The sequence below is a fragment of the Sinocyclocheilus grahami genome, unplaced genomic scaffold, assembly GCF_001515645.1.
Source record: "Sinocyclocheilus grahami isolate Dianchi unplaced genomic scaffold, SAMN03320097.WGS_v1.1 scaffold14.1, whole genome shotgun sequence".
Classification (NCBI taxonomy): Eukaryota; Metazoa; Chordata; class Actinopteri; order Cypriniformes; family Cyprinidae; genus Sinocyclocheilus; species Sinocyclocheilus grahami.
Genome location: NW_015505193.1, coordinates 3675217 through 3689858, shown reverse-complemented (window position 1 = coordinate 3689858; position 14642 = coordinate 3675217). Strand labels below are relative to the sequence as shown.

At 35.0% G+C, this 14642-nt stretch overlaps 1 protein-coding gene and 1 pseudogene across 1 annotated transcript in view; one reads left to right on the top strand and one right to left on the bottom strand.

The window, feature by feature from the left end:
- Window positions 1-1893: 1893 nt before the first annotated feature.
- On the top strand, window positions 1894-4995 carry LOC107600914 (glucose-6-phosphate isomerase-like; annotated as a pseudogene).
- A 9180-nt stretch (window positions 4996-14175) lies between these two features.
- Window positions 14176-14642, bottom strand: part of LOC107600421 (Wilms tumor protein 1-interacting protein homolog) — a 35709-nt gene continuing 35242 nt past the window's right edge. The window contains exon 8 of the mRNA XM_016292318.1: window positions 14176-14642. This exon is cut by the window's right edge and continues 204 nt beyond it. The gene's annotated coding sequence lies outside the window, so the exon portion shown is untranslated.

Here is a 14642-nt window from a genome sequence, read left to right as displayed (position 1 = left end):
ACACACACAAACACACACACACACACACACACACACACACACCCTCGCACACACACACACACACACTCTCTCACACACACACACAGTCTGGTCAGCTCTCATTGTGGGGACTCTCCATAGGTGTAATGGTTTTTCTACTGTACAGACCGTATATTCTATTGCCCTACACCAACCCTACCCCTAAACCAATTTAGGTCGCCACCGTGACACGAGTCCCCATGAGTCTGTGTGTAGTAATATATAAACCAGTACACACACACACACACACTCACACTCACACACACACTCACACTCACACTCACACACACACACACACACACACACACACACACACACACACACACACACACACACACACAAACACACACACACCCACACACACACACACACACACACACACACACACACACACACACACACACACACACACACAAACACACAGTTCAGCCCGTTACTCGTCAAGATGGGACTGACAGGCGACCCAAACTTCCAGAATCTGGAGAAATGGTAAAAATCAAATTCCACGAGTCTCAACATGAGGCAGATGTTCGAGGCTCAGATACTTCATGTATTTCTTTATTTAAATATTCTGCATGAAGCAGCTCATTAGTTTAATGGCATTTCATTTAATTAAATATAATAATAATATTTTCTTGCTGAACATACATAAAGTTGAGTCTTTGCTTTTCTCGTACTTTCTGGCATTGAAAGAGTCTGTATAATTTTAACCTAGATTATTTACACTTTTTTTGTGCACTGTGTTTGTCACAATGCATTCTGGGATGGACTTCTGACACACACACACAATTCTGACACACACACACACACACACACACACACTTCTGACACACACACACACAACTGGAAAAGTGGCAGAATATCATTAACAATCATACTGATAACAATGCATGTAATCAGTTTAAGTATCTGGCCATACAGGTTTTGCATAATGATTTTAGTATCTGTAAGCAGGTGGTAAAAGAGTTCTGTTGTCCTCTTTCAACAGCTTAACTTTAAAAACGGATGAAGGAGACATTTTGCTGGATTCAATAAATGAAGAGGTTATGAAGATGCTGGTGGAGCTGGTAAAGTTTTGAGCAGACGAATGTTTGCTGAGCATGAAATTAACATGGCACTTTGTAAATATAACAGCTTTTTCTCGCAGGCAAAGTCTCGTGGTGTGGAGGCCTCCATAGACAAGATTTTTTCAGGAGAAAAGATTAATTTGACTGAGGTATTTCACATGTTTTGTGTGTCAGGGGTTTATGTCCCGTTTCCTGCTTTCATAGATTTAAATGAGCTGAGCTTGTTTGGACATATGCCCGTGTTTATTTATGGAAACGCTATGCATTATACTTTATTTATTTGATGTTTAATTAAACAAAAGCTGCACTTGTAAAATGCTTGCAATTCTTATATATACGCTTAACATGAATGTGTTTGGTTTTCAGAGAATGCATGAAATGATTAAATGTATATCTTGAATGCATTGCATATTGCATTAGATAAAAGTGCCTACCAAATGCATAAATCATAAATGTAAGTATTGCATGAAGATCGTGTGGTCTGCAGGGTCGTGCTGTTCCCCACGTGGCCCTGAGGAACCGCTCAAACACGCCCAGAAACGTGGACGGGAAAGATGTGATGCCAGAGGTCAACAAGGTTCTGGAGAAGATGAAGGGCTTCTGTCATGTGAGTGTCATATTTGATGTGATGCTTCATACTAGGACACTTAAAAGGACTGGAATATGAAAACAGATAAACACTGATCAAATATAGAGACTGTTAAAAGTGTCTAGAGCAGGATGCAAAAACTCACTCTTTCTTCCGTCCACAGAAAGTGAGCAGTGGCGAGTGGAAGGGATACTCTGAAATCCATCACTGACGTGGTTAATGTTGGCATCGGTGATCTGATCTGGTTTGTAAAATCAAAACTCACTATTTTGCATAATTTTCCTTCTTTTTCCGCTGATTTGATGCTCTAGATCAGGGTTTGTCAATCTTTTAGATGCCACAGACCCACCAAAAAAATATCTAATTTAGATTTTGCTGGGAGTCTTTATAGGTTCTTTTGCTAATAAATTCACATTAATTATATATCATAAAATAATGTGCCACTAGTATGAACTTTCCGTTTGTCTTCCTCAGACATTTACAACCCAGGAAACCATCACAAACGCTGAGTCAGCGAAGGAGTGGTTCCTGCAGGCCGCCAAAGCATTTTGCATGTACAAGGCCAAGCGAGTTTATTTATATAGCATACTGCATTTCAAACACAGTAGTAATTTAAAGTGCTTTACATCAAATCATTTAGCAATATAAAATGTTCTCAGAACATTAGCATCAAAACATTACACATCATTCATGGATTTATTTTTATTTTTTTAAACGTTTTAGTTGGATGTTTGTGTAACGTTTTTAAAAGAACATTCAAATGTAACATTCCCACAGTGTTACATTTGGAAATGGAATGTTTCCAATGGAATGTTTTCCTTGTTTCCTTGCATAGCCAAAAAAACAACAACTGTATTCCCCTTTCTGTGTTTCAGCCCAAAGTGAAGGACTTTGGCATCGACCCGGAGAACGTTGTTTGAGTTTTGGGACGTGAGTGTGGGTCCGCTGAGGGCCGTGAGCTGTATTTGCCGTAGTCTTTGACCTGTGAAGTAGGCGTCTGTGAACGCTGCTGGGTTATTCGTGATCTTGACCTTATCCGAGCAGAGGTCACGCAAAGGCTGGCTCACTGTAAAGGCCGACGGGCTACTTTTAGTCACATTGTTGATATTTAAAGGGCAAGGTTCCTTACCATCCTATTTATTATGGACTCTATATGCTCTTTGGCATATGCATGTTTGCTCATGTAAAGAAAGGTTTGATGTGTAGTTGAATTTGTGTTTTATTTACTTTTTTATGCTTACAACAGTGTTATTTTAGTATCAGTGAGATATTATCATAGTTTTTATTAACAGCTTGAATTAGTTTTTAATTTGATATTTTTTATTATATTTTTTGTTACAGTAATACACACATTTTTGTCATTTTTATAACGTTTTTTTAATATGTCTATATAGTTTGTTTACATTTTATTTTATTTCCTTTAACATTTATTTTATTTCAAGTAACAACATTTTTGTGTTACAATGTTTTTGTGTTTTCGTCATATTTATTCGTTTTTGTTTTTAATATGTCTACATAGTTAAGTTTACATTTTTATGTATATTTTATTTTATTTCAGTTAACATTTATTTTATTTAAAGTAACAAAAACAGTTTTTTATAATTTTAATTTTAGTTAAATAAAAATAACAAAACTTGAAAGAGCATGTTTTGTCATTTTTATTAGCTTTTGTTTTTTAATTTCTATAGTTTTTAATTTTAATTTTTTTATATTGAATTTTATTTCTGTTAACATTTATTTTATTTCAAGTGACAAAATGTTTTTTTTTTAATTGTTTTTCTTTTCTTCATTTTTATTAGTTTTTGTTTTGTCTGTATAGTTTTTTTTAATGTTTTTGGTTTCAGCCTTAGTTAACTATAGCTAAATTATTAACAAAAAGATCATTCAAATAATAAAAATGCAGTAAAACGAATCTATTGTACCTCATTAGATGAGTTTGAAATGGGTTTTTTTCTAGTGGGTCAGTGGACGATTCTCTCTTTGGTCTGCAATTGGTCTGTCCATCGCTCTTCATATCGGTGAGTGTTATCATGGGACTCTCATGAAGATATGCAGCGTGTGTGAGAGATGCTCAAGAATCTGTCTGATCTCAGGATACGAGAACTTTGAGAAGCTGTTGGCTGGAGCTCATTGGATGGTGGGTTTTATTAGTGAAGGAGCACATTATCAGTATTTGACCTTCATTAGCAATGTCAAATTAAACGGAATTCAAATATTCAAATTCAGTGTCAAATGTTTTTGTATAATGACAAGCTACCATTCAAAAGTTTGAGATCAGTAAGATTTCAAATGTTTCTGAAGGACATTTCTTCTGCTCACCAAGGCTGCATTTATTTGATCAAAAATACATTACAACTTATAACAGCTGTTTTCAATGTGAATATATTGTCAAATGTAATTTATGTCTGTGATCAAAGCTGAATTTTCAGCATCATTACTCCAGTCTTCAGTGTAACATACTCTTCAGATATCATTATAATATGCTGATTTGCTGCTCAAGAAACATTTCTGATTATTATCAATGTTGAAAACAGTTCTGCTGCTTCATAGAAAGTTCAACAGAACCGCATTCATTTGAAAGAAATCTTTTGTAACATTAGAAATGTTTTTACGGTCACTTTTGATCAATTTAATGCATCCTTGCTGAATAGAAGTGTTCATTTGTTTCACAAAGCTTACATAAACCCCTGAATCTACGTCTCTGGCAGGACACTCATCTCCGTACGGCTCCTGTGGATCAGAACGCACCCATGCTGCTCGCTCTGCTGGGCATCTGGTACATTAATGTCTTCCAGGCCTACTTCCAACAGGTGCGTCTCACCTGTAGAGCGAACACAAAACACACAACACCAGCCAAAGACTGTATGCATTTTATACTGACAGTAAAGTCATCAAAAACACTAATGGGAATCTACTGCTGTGATTTACAGGGTGACACGGGGTCTAACGGAAAGTACATCACTACTGAGAGTAACCGGGTGAACTATCACACCGGGCCGATCGTATGGGGTGAACCAGGAACTAACGGACAGCACGCTTTCTACCAGCTCATTTATCAAGGTTCACTCGCTGGCCTACACAATCTGGCGTACAGTATGTGTGTGTTTTGGTGGGAGAAGCATCTGTCTGACCCTTCTGTCTCCTCCACAGGAACTCGTGTGATTCTTGCTGACTTCCTCATTCCTGCCCAGTCTCAACATCCAATCAGAAACAACCTCCACCACAAGGTACCGAGCTGCAGATCCAGCGATGAATCACATGAAGTGACTCAAATCTATGGAAGCTCATCTCTGCCGTGGGATAAAAATAAATAAATAAAATAAAAAAGGTAACTGTGAACTGTGAAGTTTATGCCTCACAATTCAGACTTTTTCTGGCAATTGTGACTTTGCAAGTTTATATCTCATAATTCTGAATTTACATCTCGCAATTCTGAGGGTTTTTTTTTCTCAGAATTGCAAGAAAAAAGTCAGAATTGTGAGAAACTCAGAATTATGAGAAAAAAGTCAGAATTGTGAGACAAACTCAGAATTATGAGAAAAAAGTCAGAATTATGAGATATAAACTCAGAATTGTGAGATATAAACTCAGAACTGTGAAAAGTCATATTTGTGAGATATAAACTCAGAATTGTGAGGGGAAAAGTCGTAATTGTAAAATATAAACTCTTTAACTAAATTATGAGATATAAATTCAGAATTATGAGAAAAGTCAGAATTATGAGATATAAATTCAGAATTACGAGAAAAAGTCAGAATTGTGAGATATAAACTCAGAATTATGAGATATAGATTAAGAATTATGAGATATAGATTAAGAATTATGAGATATAGATTAAGAATTATGAGATATAAATTCAGAACTGTGAAAAAAGTCTGAATTATGAGATATCAATTCAGAATTATGAGAAAAAGTCAGAATTGTGAGATATAAACTCAAAAAAAGTCTGAATGGTAAGAGGAAAAAGTCAAAATTACCTTTTTTAATTGTTTTATTCTGTGGCAGAAATAAGATTGCGTACAAATCACTCAGTATGTGATGTCATGTGCTTTGTATATCCTCACATTGCAACATCAACACTGTTACTGAACTGAATTAAATCAACACTCATCTGAATTGAGCTGAATAATGCCACTATTTTCCTGCTTTATTAATGTGAAGCTGCTTTGAAACAGTCTGTACTGTATAAAGCGCTACAGAAATAAATGTGACTTGTAGATCCTGTGGTGAACTTCCTGGTGCAGACGGAGGCTGATGAAGGGAAAGACGACAGAAGAGGCAAAGAAAGTAGCAGACTGAGCAGAGAGAAACTAGAGAACATTCTGCCTCACAAAGTGAGAATATAAAGTCAAGCACTGGCTTATACTGACCTCGACAGGACACAAAACACACTACCACTCTACTGCTCTCACTAAATCTGCAGTATGTATAACATGCACAGTATGCAGATTCTCCATATACATGCAATACTCACATTTACCAAAACGTGCATTAGATCTGACAATGCAATCTGCTCAACATGACCGTTTGATAAATGAATCATAAGCAACAACCTCCTTCTTGACTCACAATTTGATCAGACTACCAAAAATCCATTCAACCTATTTAATAAATCGGTGCGTTAAAAGCTGTCTCAGATGTTTCGGTGATGCTGTACAGTATTAGACATCAGGTTCCTGACCTTTGACCTCTCTTAACAGCCATGTATGAGCACAAGATCTTCGTTCAGTTTTGATCAGTGGGGGTGAGTCATCTAATGTATCAAATAAAGAAGAAATTGAACCTATCAGGGAAAATAGATAGAAATGATCTCAGGAATGTTAATGAAACAAAATAAACCTGACAAAATAAATGCCTAACGTGCTAAAAAAGCAGCTGAAGCAGATTTATTACCAGACCAGTGTTGCTGAGATACTATTATAGTTATTATTAATATTTCAAATGATTTTTTTAATATTTTCTGTATTTATTTTAATTTAAGTTTTAATTTTATTTTTATTTTTTTAAATGTGCATTTAGCTTTTATACATTTTTATTTCTGTTTTAGTTTTATTTAATGTTAATGAAACAGAATTAATTAATTTATATAATAAATTAATTAATTTCTGATCCTACACAAGTTTAATTTGATAAACCTGTTAAATTGCTAGTTTTATTACCAGACCAGTGTTATTTTAGTGTCATTGACATACTATTCGTTTTTATTAATATTTTAAATTAGTTTTTTCACCTTAATTTTGCTTAAAGTTTTAGCAATTCTGTGTGTTTTTGCCTTTTTTTTATTTGTTTTTAAATATGCCTATATAGTTTTTATTCATTTTTATTTCTGTTTTTATTTTTAGTTAAGTACATTAAGTTGAACTAAATGAAAATGAGAAATGTTTCCTTGGCAACTATAGCTGAAATACAGTAGGTGTAAGTTGTTTTACAATTTATTTTTTAAGTTTTAGTTATAATAACCCTTACTATTTTAAATATGATAATAAATATATATATATAAAACTTACAATACGATAAAAAATAAATAGTATATAACACTATTTGAGAAGTAAATAATATGTACCCCATGCATGAATGCATGAACTGATCAAATGTAAACCTTGAATGCAATCTAAATCTGCCAAATGCATAAATGTAGGTAAAAATATAAATGCATGGATGCGCAGAGCACACTGCACTGGATACTGTATCCCACAATGCAATGCCCTCAACTTTCCATTAGTAACATTTCTTTGCAAATCGCCTTTCCTAATAATGTGCTAATTAGCAAGTTTCATGATGAATGCTGCTAAAGTAAACAGTCTCTCTGAGAGCAGCTTGGAAGAGAGGGGCGGGGTCAGCAGAGCTCATTAACATTTAAAGGAAAATGCTACAAAACGGCTTGCTCTGAAAAGAGCTGTTTTTGACAGGGTAAAGGTGTTTTTTACACTACCGTTGAGAAATTTTAACCAAACTATGTTACAGACTTTTCATTAAGACCCTAAAGAATCATATCAACTTGTGGAAAATGGGCATCCGATGACCCCTTTAAGTGCAGTTTTAGACTTCTATAACAATAACTGCATTTTCATAATGAGATAATAAAGTTACATGCTACATTTGAAAAGTCAATCCATACTGCATAATTTTCACATGCTGTTTTCCACTTTATTATTACCGTAAGAGCAGGTGCGCCATTTGTAACTTGAATATGCAAGACTTCCGGTGTCATTCGCTTCCAGTTATTTTACCTGTACAAAAACAGTCTGTTATGCAGCTTGATATTGCAAACTGCAATTTCTTATCATATTATTAAGTGTATTACCATAATCATAAACACACTGGTTTGTAGCGCAAACATTTTTGACGTTTACTGCACTTTGTTATTCTTAGTTATTTACCAATAGCAGCGAATGAATCGGAAGTCTCGCACATTCACTCACTGCGTTGCAAAATAAGGTGAATAGCATTACAATCCAAACCCAGTCTTTGACATCATATCTGTTTTTATTTGACAAACTCTTGAGGGTCACTACACCAGATTTCATCCGTCCTCACTGACTTTTATTTGCTCAAACTCCAGACCAGCGTCTCACAGAAGGCCTGCAGAGACTCATGGAAATCTTTGCTACTGAACTGATCTCATCATACCACAACAGTAATAATTCCTCAATCTTGGAATACAAAAAAATCAGTGCTTGAATTACACATATAAGGCCGAATCGAATGGCACAGATGCCGCGCAGAGCTCCGATTCCCAGCGCCACGGCTGAATTTACGGCACACACACTGGACACATGCCGTTCCCACGGACAGGTCCATGAGTTATGGACAGCTCGGTGGAGAAGCGTGGGCAGAGAGATTTTGGGTGGTCCTTTGGCCTGCAGCTCTGACACTGTCATTGAAATAGAGTTTACATGGAGAAACTGTCCCACAGCTTCCCTCTAAACTTCTGTGGAAGCCCTGAAGACCTCAATTTAGAGAGAAAAAAAAGACAGAATTGTGACTCAGAATTCAGATTTTTTTTTTATTGCAATTTTTTCTCACAATTCTGACTTTTTTTCTTTGAATTCTTTTCTTCTAAATTGTTTCCTCCATGGAAAAGGCAAAGCGTCTTTTTCTCACAATTCAGATTTTTTTATTGCAATTGCAAAAAAGTTTATATCAAGCATTTCTGAGTTTATATATTAGAGTTGCAAGGGGAAAAAAAAGAAAAAAAGTGAGGTTTTTGACTTTTTGTCTCACGATTCAGACTTGAGGAAAAAAGTCAGAATTGCTAGATATATACACACTTTTCTCACAATTCTGAGTTTACATCTCAACTTTTTTTCTTTTCTCTGAAATCAGAATGTCCATGGTATATATATATATATATATATATATATATATATAAAATAAAAATAAAAGGTAATTGCAACTTATCTTACAATTCTGACTTTGTTTCTCGCAATTCTTCACAATCCTGTGTTTATATCTTAGAACTGAGAGAAAAAAAACTCAACTGTGAAATACAAAGTCGTAATTAAATATCACAATGAACGTTAATGTCAAGAATATAAACTTCTGTTCACTCACCACCAGAGATCGCTCTTCCATTACATTGACTCTCACACTACACAGACTGTTACACTATACCGTGGACTACATTTCCCATCATCCATTGCACTGATTGCACACAGCAGTAACCAATCACAAGCTCACCTGAAAGCTACCAATAACACACACTATATAAATCAGTCTCACACCACCATTCAACGCCGAGTATTGTATGCGCATAACGCTAGTCAGTGATAGGTACGTTACGGAGTCATTTCATTAGCCATTGTTTATTTCCAAGTCCTAGTCTTAGTCTAGTTTTGCCTTGCCTGTTTTCCGGTCCTATGACTATTGCTCTTGCTTACAGATTACCCCTTTTGTCAAGCCCTCTGGATTACGTTCGCTGAGCGATGACCCACGCCTGGCGCCTGCCCTAGGAATACTCTTTGCCTTGCCTCATTCATGTCTGTTTATTGACCCATGCCTGTTTGTGACCACGCCTGTGAATAAAGCTCTGCATATGGATCCGCACGCTTCCTCTGTTCTCTCCGTAACAGTTAAATACTCCAAAACAATAAAAATTGCACTTAAAGGTTTGATATGCCCTTGTGAAAAAGAAGTACATTTAAAAAGAGTAGGCTACTTATTACACACAAAAGAATATATTTAAGGTGAACTGAATGTTTTCGGACACATGCTTGCAGGTTATTTACAATTAGATGAAACCTGGGTCAAAAAAAGCACTCTCAAGTTCAAATATGTTCAAATAATCCAAAATGACTTCTTTTGTCTTTGAAATACGATTAAAGTGTACTGCTGAATGTATGGAGAAGCATTTATGATAAACTAAAATATACTTTGTCATTTCTTTTTAAACTCGTATGTCATGTATTTAAATATATTTCACACATTAAATATATAATCACACATTTGTATAATGAAGTTGCAAATTAGTCCATTTAAAAATATATTAACTTTAAATGTACTATAAAATAACACGCACAGTAAAAACTATAATAAAATACTTTACATGTGCTTTAGTATGTTAGTCAGCACATCAGAATAAGTGTACTGCTTTAAAGCATGACAAAAGCTTATTAAAACATCATTTGAAATAACTTGTAATTTGAAACTGGTTTTAAGTATTTAGAAACAGCAATGAAAGTGTCTTTTTGTTAAGTGCCCTTTTATTTCATTAATATTGTATCTGCAAGTACAGTTTTTAAAAATATACTTTTAAGATTTGAAGTGCACTACAAGTGCACAGTTAAGCACACTTCTTTTTCACAAGAGTGTATATCTAGAATACATCTAAAGATCTAGACGAACAGTGCAACTGGAGCACAGAAATAAAGTCAAAGAGTAAAACAGTAAGAAAGCTGCGGCTCGTCTGCTGTTTGTCATCGCGGAGCTAATGAACTCAACACCTTCTGTTCAACACTGACAAACAATTCATGGCTTTCAGGAGGAAAAAAAACATCATTTATACACTGTCATATGTGTCATTTATTTTATATGTAGTATATTTCTGCATACTAATATAAACCCAGATTGACACAGATTAGAATTAAAGGCCAGCGATTAAGAGAATTACATAATTAATGTACTGTGATGCTCAAAGCTGCGTGTTTACTCCAAAAATCTTCTCAGCAACATTGAAATCACCACAGGAGCTGCTTTGTATAGAGGTCAGTGGATTTTATGTCTCAGTTGCTTCTCCTAGACAGCAGTGAGATCAAATGAAGAGTAAACGGAGTCTCAAACTGGGCTCACATTTATCCAAAGTACCAAAAAAGTCTGCGATGAATATTCAGAGATCTCAATATGAACTCAATCACCTTTTGCCAGGAGCTTGATTGACAGGCCATCTGACCAATCATAACGCTGAATCTGCCAGGGCGGGTCTTTGCGAAGGGATCTAAGCAGCTATAAAGGTTCATTTTACAGCATTAATTTAATGATTTGACTGAGAACTCATGAGCTAGAATCAGCAGTAGTTTGCTCCTGTGGGATGCTGTATCAGATGTGATTACAGTATGCGATATCACCGCTGAATAAACACACCAACCCTTCACATGCCACTGGAAATCCACAAGACATCTATATGCTGGACGAGAACAGAGCTCTAAAGTCTCACCCAGGTGTGCAAAATCACTGCAGACCTCCTTATGGCCAACAGGATGTGATGTCATGCTGTAGGGCAACAACAAAAACAAATAATTCATTCAAAGTATTAAAATGTTTGTGTTCTCTGGACAGCTTTAGATCATCTATTTCTATGACATATCTCAATTAAATACATGCTTCTGGTTTTATTTTACATGAGATTTTAAAAAAATGTGATAGTCCTTTATCAAAAGACTCGTTAAAAATCCATCCCTTCCAATAAATAAATAATACAAAATAAATTAAAAAAAATTCTGATTTGGCCAATACAGCAAAGAGAAGTGGGGAATACAAGGACAAATATATCCTCATTAAGAAAAAATAAAGGATAAATACAAATTTTGTTGTGTTTAGAGAAATGCGCAGAACGACATTACTTATTATACATTATTTATTATAATTACATTATTTGATTCATAAAATATTTTAAATGAATTGAAAGTGAGAATCAGTATTGCTTTTGTTACCGAGACGTCATTTTGTATAAAACACCCAGGTTCTGTATAAAAAAATAAAATCACCGTCACACAGTTTTAAGTTAACTACAAAAACCACTTTATTGAAAAAGCAGATTACATAAATCTACGGTTAAATGATACGTCCCGACTTTTCATACATTAAATAACTTTAAACTTTTCACGTTTAGATAAATAAATCTAAATTGCTTTTTCTTTATTTATGAAATATCTAGGAAATCAAAACATTGTACGATAAAAAAAGTGATGCAACCGAACGCAAGATGTGCATTTTTTTTAAAGAACTAACTGAAGGAAAGCTACCCTTCATTGAATCTCTGATAAATGCAGGAAATACATTCTACACTCGTTATTTACAGGCACGCTAGCATTGTGCTTATGCAATAGTAGTATGTTTTAAAAGTGGATTAAGACAACGTGGAGAAAAATATTACACTTGTTTAAAAAACAACAAAACAACACACTTGTGGGAATGATCTGAAAGTGGGAAAAATCTGAGGTTACAGAACTGTTCAAAGAAATTAGAGAAGAGGAGAAGAGAATATTCAATATTCACACTGTCGATTACCACAGAAAATACCTCAGTTGTGAGAAACGAGTAGAAATTATTTTCTCTGGCAGTCGACGGCATGTCACAGACGCTGTACATTAATCCAGAGTATTCCTTTCGCTAAATCTCCGGGAAACCTCCTTCTCCAAAAACAAGGTCAGGATGACGTTATGTGCTTCTGGTACAGTAATCAGTCAGCAAACACACATCTTCATGAGTTTTACAGTCTGCAAAGCCACTGGATTTAGAAAACAACTCTCTCTATCAGGACTTCTCAGGCCAGGGAAACACATACAGCCCGTTTCTGTCAGTAGTATTACAGCATGTACAGCGACCCGAGAAGCATTTAAGACGCTTAAAGGAACAGTGCAGCCAAAAATGAAAATGTGCTGAAAATGTGCTCACCCTCAGGCCATCCAAGATGTAGATGAGTTTGTTTCTTCATCAGATTTGGAGAAATGTAGCATTGCATCACTTGCTCTGCAGTGGATCCTTTGCTGTGAATGGGTGCCGTCAGAATGAGAGTCCAAACAGCTGATAAAAACATCACAATAATCCACACCACTCCAGTCCATCTGTTAACATCTGGAGAAGCCAAAAGCTGTGTGTTTGTAAGAAATGAATACATCAAGATGTTTTTAACGTCCGGCTAAAATACAAGTCCATAATCCATAATAACACTTTGTCCCGTGAAAAAGACATCTCATCTGAATCAGGAGAGAAACCTGCACAGATCAAGCCAAAACAAATATGTGGCTGGATTTTGATGTGAGAGACAACAGGAGATGCACTTTTTCACTGAAAGAAGCATTATTATTAATGGATTATGGGCTCATATTTTAGCCAGAAGCATCGGCTTAAAGTTCAAACGTCTTTATGGATTTTTTTAAGACGTTAACTGATGGACTGGAGTGCTGTGGATTATTGTAAATGCTGGCAGGGAAAGAGTTAAGGGCATTATTTTGTATTACAAGTTTTCTGAAATGTTATGCTTAAATATGCAAAAGACGCATTATTAAATACACTGCAAAAAATGAATTTCTTACTTAGTATTTTTGTCGTTTTCTAGTACAAATATGTAAACATTCTTAAATCAAGATACATTTAACTGAGAAGATATTAAGTCTTGTTTTCTGAAAAATGTATCAAAATTAAGTGAGTTTTTTCTTAAAACGAGAAAAAATATCTGAAAAATAATCTTGTTTTTCCTTTGAATCAAGATTATTTTTCTGATCCCATTGGCATTTTTTTGTTTTGTTTTAAGCAAAAACTAACAAAATTTTGATACATTTAAAAAAAAAAAAACAAGACTCAAGTAAATTTGCTTTAAAAATGTTTAGATATTTGTACGTGAATGAAAACAAGACAAAAACATTTTTTGCAGAGTAAAAATTAGAATTTTTTATTAAAATTAAGTATTAGATATGCACTACATTTTCAGAACAGAAATACGAACATCGGTTCAAAATTTTGCTGGTCTATTTTCACAAAGGGGTTTTTGGATTTCTCTTTTGTTTCAATAAATTAGAAAATACTGTCAGAAAAGAAGGGATTAAAAAAAAATATATATATATATATATATATATATATATATATATATATCAGGTGAATCATATATGAACAAACCAGAATATATATAAGAATAAAACTCTAAAGTTTGGTGTAAATACTGCTGAAGTGGAGAAAATGGAATTGAAAGTTACAGTTGCAAATAGCTAAAGTGTAATAAAATAAACACTTAAATGTGTATTTTAGAGGATATCTAAAAAAAGACTTAAATAGCCCAAAATCTCAAAACTTACCTATGCATGCAACAGTTTTAGTAATTTTACTAAATGTCTTCCACGAAAGAAAAGCTCATACGGGTTTAGAATGACATGAAGGTGAGTAAATGCTCATTATAATTAGATGAACTGTCCCTTTAAAGACCCCCGGCTGCTTGGCACAAATATCTGGCACAAGACAGAAATGGTGCGTCTTGAAGGCAGTGACGGCCTGTTCGACGCAGGATTTCCGAAGAAGGCACAGGAGGAAGTCGTATCTCAGTCTGTGTGTTCAGTGCTGTTGTTTGGCGTTCGGGAGGAAAAGCAGGCACAGGTCGCCCTGCGCTCCCCTGCGGCAGTGCTGAAGACCCCAAACAGAGCCCAAAACCCTCCATACCGTGATGAGGGATCAAAGTAATAAAAGCCTCCCCGGTTGGTCAGATAAACCCCAAACTAGTGGAAATACAGGCACGACCGAACCCCTGTTTACTGTTTAGG